General features: G+C 39.6%; 1 non-coding gene across 1 annotated transcript; it reads right to left on the minus strand.

The window, feature by feature from the left end:
- Positions 1–433: 433 nt before the first annotated feature.
- On the minus strand, positions 434–505 carry TRNAR-GCG (transfer RNA arginine (anticodon GCG)). Its single transcript has one exon. It is a non-coding gene; the product is annotated as a tRNA-Arg (tRNA).
- Positions 506–5808: the final 5303 nt, after the last annotated feature.

Below are 5808 nucleotides of genomic sequence, written 5' to 3' on the forward strand. Positions count from 1 at the left end.
GGTATTCTAACCACACACACACACACACACACACACACATAACCATGGGAGGTGATGGATATTTTAATTAGCTTGATTGTGGTAATCACTTCACAATGTGTACCTATATCAAAAACATCATATTGCACACCTTAAATATATACAATATTTCTTTGTCAACCATACCTGAATAAAGCTGGGAAAAAATGCTCCTTGTAAGCCTGCTTTCAAAATACCAGCACAATATCACTGAACATGGAGTTGGAAAGAAATACACACATTAGGATGACTGGTGAGTGTGAGCAGCTTTAGCAGAACACTTAGGTTATGTTTAGTCAGTCAGTCGTGTCTGACTCTTGCGACCCCATGGACTGTAGCCTGCCAGGCTCCTCTGTCCATGGGATTCTCCAGGCAAGTATACAGGAGTGGGTTGCCTTTTTCTTCTCCAGGGCTCTTCCCAACCCAGGGATTGAACCTGGGTCTCCTGCATCGCAGGCAGACTCTTTACCAACTGAGCCACCAGGGAAGCAGAGCACTTAGTCTATCCTTAATTGGTTTGTTTTGATGCATGCCCATCTATACAATTTCATCAACAATTCAAAATTTTTTTCATGTATAGAAAATGTGATTGTGATTTAGAGTTCAAACTTTCCTCTAAGATTCTTTTTGTGTTGCTGTTGTCATCATGTGGCTACCTTCAGCTCTATTCCTTATGTGGAAACCCAACTAATAATTTCTACCTTTCCTGTCTCATGATGCAGTGAATGCTTTATGAATAATGATTAATTACTCATACCCATTATTCTCTTTTTCTTTCTTTGGCACAGTACTTCTAATCCATAGACTTTGGTCTTCAGATTTAGTGGAAGTCATATTGTGAGATAATTTAGATCTAATGAGATTTACCTGATGAAGACAATTCACTTTTGATTAGCTGGAAAACTGCCTGTCTAGCTCTGAAAATGGCACGGTTGCTGTCAGTTAACCATGCCCTAACCTTTAGCTTTGTGGCTGAATGCTTTAGTTGCTTTTCTTTCCAAATCAATGAAGCCAATTGGTCCACTGACCTTTATGAAAATGAAAACAGCATTACTGTTTTTTCTTCTTACCTACTTGAACATTTGTCATTTTTAGTGAGGCGTCAATAGGAATGTGTGTGTGTGTTTGAATTTATGTATTTGGAGTGAAGATGGGATATTAAGGTTTTATGCTAAAAAATAAACTATATGGAGGAAAAGTCTAATATTTCCAGAAGTGAATTCTTTCTTTTGTGTTATGCTCAGGGGAAATATTTAGACCTATGGTCACCTTATTGACCGTATGTTTTTTATTTTGCAGTATCTGCTGCTACTGTTGACTGGTTGCTTGAAACACTCATCTCTATGGTTTCCCAGACATTGTTCTCATAATTTTCCTCCCATCTCTTCAGTTTATCCTTATCAAGTACTTTAATGAACTCCTCTTTCTTTGCCTGCGTTGAAAATACTGGAGTTTACTGGACACTATTCATGACCTGTTTTTTTCCCTCCTTGTTTGGTGTACTGTTCTCTTCCACACTATTCTCATGCTCATGGAACACAGTCTGATTTTCTTGGTCTCCTTGTTCACTTACTCTTTCTAATTGACTGTTGGTCATTAGGTACAAGATAAAAAATGGAGACTTACTAATTCTCTACTGTAACTTCTTTGGTCCATAATTAAAATTAGAAATGAAACTACCTTTTAAGATATTTTGATACTTTCTTATCCTGCTTTTTGAATAAGCCCTCTTTTTTACCTCAACCCTCGGAACCTCAGCATTTTGGTTTGCTGTGCATGGAGCAAGACTAACTTGGTTTAGTGACAACTTGACCCCTCTTTTCCATTTCTTCTTCTTGCTAGATCAGAGTTTTAGTTTCTCTTCTCTTCCAAATATAACATGGAATTCATGAAACTTCAAAATCAATCTTATATTTCCAGAAGGAATGGAAGAAGTTCAGAAATTTGTTCTTCTTCCTAGGTGGTTAGTGTCAACATTTTCCTTAAAGTAGTATGAAAATAAATTGTATATGGAGGACACTTTTCTAACATATATCATTCATTGACCAAAAATTCTAACTGCTTAAAAATTATGTAATATTCCACTCCTCTTCCTGGATCTGTCATTTTGGTGCTTGGGGTATTTTTTCCCACATTCATTTGTATGCTAAGTATAGTCCAGAATGTATAAAGGCACAGCAGGTAAATTTTCTCATCTGAGTTTTGACCTTGCTTTTTCAATCTGCAGTCTATCAGGGAAAATGTCTTCATTTCTTAATTCCTCTCAGTTTCCTGTCTCCCTCTCTCAGATGCATCTCAGGACTTAAAGATTTACTGTGCATTATTCTTACTTTTAAAGCTATCATCTACTTTCCAATCCCCAAATACCATCCGGTCACCTTCCCCTAAGACCTGGAGGTAGTTCAGAATATTCTCAATTCATCCCGCAGGTTTTCTTTCAGTAAGGAAGGCATGTTGAATGCCTTCCTTATGCTAGCCATCTTGCTGGGTACTTAGAATACAAAGATGTCTAAGTCATGGCCCCTGTTGTCAAAAGGACCTCATCATCCAGCAGGGAGACAGCAAATTACATTACAGATAATAAGTACTGTTGGAAAGGAAAGCACAAGGGACAGTGATCCAAGGAAGAGAAGTTAATTCTGCCCATAGGGTAGGGAGAGCTTCATGGAACAGCAGTGCTTGAATCTTTCCTTGATTGATGAGTGAATTAGTAATCTCCATTAAAGAATTTTGTTCCGTTTAATATGGATTCACAAAAGGGCAACAACCACCCCTACTCTTTCAATGGGGAAGCATAACAAATGATCCTGAGTTAGAACACAAAGTGTAGTCTAATACAGTTCCTTTGGAGAGCTAGTTCCTAAACTCATTTCAATTCGTAATTCCTACCTTAATTTGTGAGCTACACTGTGAGTTCCCGTTTCCCTTCTCTCCACTGGGTTTTCTTCTCTCACTGATTGTCATTCTCTAAATGCCTTTTTTTTTTTTTTGATGTGGATCATTTTTAAAGTCTATTAATACAATAAAGTCTTTATTAATACAATTTGTTATTAATACAACATTGCTTCTGTTTTATGTTTTGGTTTTTTGGCCCTAAGACCTGTGGAATCTTAGCTCCTTGACCAGAGATCTAACCCATACTCCCTGCATTGGAAGGTGAAGTCTTAACCACTGGTCTGCCAGGGAAGTCACTCTTAATGCTTTTTTAAAAAGTTCTTGTGGTAGACAGAGTAATGGCCCTCCAAAGATGTCCACATCCCAATTCCCAGATTCTATGAAAATGTTACCTTACATGGAAAAAAGGAATTGTAGCAGATGGAATTAAGGTTGCTGATGACCTGACTTTAAGAAGACTGTCCTGAATTATCTGGGTGGGTCCAGTGTACTTAAAAGGATGCTTAAATGTGGAAAAGGGAGCAGAAGACTGTATGAGTGATAGGATGTGATAAAGCCTTAACTGGCCATTGCTGACCTTGAAGATGGAGGAAAGGACTATGGGTCAAAGAGTGGGAGTGGTCTCTAGAGGCTGGAAAGGGCAAGGAAATGAGTTCTTCCCTAGAACATAAAGAACACAGCCCAGCCCTACCAACACCTTGATTTTAGCCCAATGAGACCATTTTGGCTTTCTGACCTCTGGGACTGTGAGACAATAAATTTGTATTTGTGTTACCACAATCCATTTTGTGGTAATTTGTTACAGTGGCCCTAAGAAACAAATGCAACTATTACAGTTTATCCTCAATTACACAGATTCACTGTTTACACAGATTCACATTCCATTTTGTCCTATGATTTCAAAGAGCTTTCCTACTTCATAGCTTTGACCATCCAGTCAAGGCATTCAGTCTGTTAATCCAGATCTCCAGATTCATTTGTTACTTAAAGAACCTTTGCCTAATTTCTGTTTAGAACTGTTTTAACACAAAACAATATTCAACATTTTAGATTTATATGTTTTGTTATTTATTTCCAAGTTTGACATGAGACGTCAGTCTGCAAGTTTTCTATACCTTGGTTCTTGCTAATCTCCCTTTCCCCTCAAAAACACTAACTTTTTTTACTACCCACCCAAGTCTCATTTGGAAGTCTCTTGAGAGACTTGGATTGCATGGAGATCAAGCCAGTTAATCCTGAAAGAAATTAACCCTGAATATTCATTGGAAGGACTGATGCTGAAGCTGAAGCTCCAATACTTTGGCCACCTGATGTGAAAAGCTGATTTATTGGAAAAGACTCTGATGCTGGGAAAGATTGAAAGCAGGCGGAGAAGGGGATGTCAGAGGATGAGATGGTTGCAAGGCATTGACTCAATGGGCATGAGTTTGAGCAAACTCTAGGAGACAGTGAAGGACAGAGAAGCCTGGAGTGCTGCAGTCCATGGGATCATCAAGAGCTGAACATGACTTAGAGACAGAACAACAACTACAACAAATCCCATTCTTCTTAAATAGTCTCAATTAACTGAAAGATGAAGGGGTACATTGGTAACATTTGTTGATAGAGGTGGGTGATTAATTCAGGGCCCAAGTTACTCCTAGTTTACTACAGAATGAGAGAGTTCCTTATAAAACAGTGGTAGCGGAGAAGACAATGGCACCCCACTCCAGTACTGTTGCCTGGAAAATCCCATGGATGGAGGAGCCTGGTAGGCTGCAGTCCATGGGGTCGCAAAGAGTCAGACACGACTGAGCGACTTCACTTTCACTTCCCACTTTCATGCATTGGAGAAGGAAATGGCAACCCACTCCAGTGATCTTGCCTGGAGAATCCTAGGGACGGGGAGCCTGGTAGGCTGCAGTCCATGGGGTCGCACAGAGTCGGACACGACTGAAGCGACTTAGCAGTAGCAGCAGCAGAGGTTGGGGAGACTGGGCCAGGGCAAGTATTTGTTAACTGTAAGCACACTTCCAAACTAAGTGAAAAAGGTGTGTGGTTCTCTGTTTTGGTGCACATGGCCAGATGGCCATTCTCCCTAGAGTTGCCATCGTTGCCCTGTGGCCGCCCATCATGCTGTGGGGTGCCGAGGCATGGCAGGAGGGATGAACTCACTGAGGGGATGAACTCATTGGGAGATGTGTGCCCGACTCATGAGTCCCTGAGAAACACTGCTGGAAGACCAGTGGGTGAAAGTTCAAATGACAGGAAGATGAAGGAGAGAAAAAAGTTCTCTGGGAGCATTTTTAGATGATAAACTTAGCCATTCTGGGATCTGAAAGCTTTTCTGATGAGTCATTTGTGGGTAGCTCATTGCTCTGAAAAGCTCTTAGAAATAATGTGCTCTCCCAAAATTGCATCTTTTCCACCCAAAGGAACAAGCTACATCAAGTTACAACCAAGCAGGAAATAATTTCCAAGAACACACAGGCAGGAGACACAGAGAATCTGAGTCAGAGATGCCTTTGGAGGTAGCATTCATTGGCATTTTTAACTTACAGTAGTCCTTGCCACTTTTCTGTTGCCATACTTGGAGGGACTTGAAACTACAGTCCCCTCCTTCCTGTCCTGATCTTGCAGTATCCTATTCAGTTTCTTTATTTCACTATTTGATTTCACCTAAGCTTTATCTTGTTATTTCCAATTTAGGAAAATATCTCAAATCCCAATAAGTGATTTTAAATGTGGGAATGTTACATGGAGTCCTTTGTTAAAATCTAAATGTATAGTTCCAAGAGCTTTTTTTTAAAGTATGATATTGGTTTTTTACATCAGTTCTATATTTCAGGAGCATTAATAAAATATTATAAGCAGTAGCAGTAGTTAGTTGCTCAGTCATGTCCGACTCTTTGCAAC

The sequence above is a fragment of the Bos javanicus genome, chromosome 4 (assembly GCF_032452875.1).
Source record: "Bos javanicus breed banteng chromosome 4, ARS-OSU_banteng_1.0, whole genome shotgun sequence".
Taxonomy (NCBI): domain Eukaryota; kingdom Metazoa; phylum Chordata; class Mammalia; order Artiodactyla; family Bovidae; genus Bos; species Bos javanicus.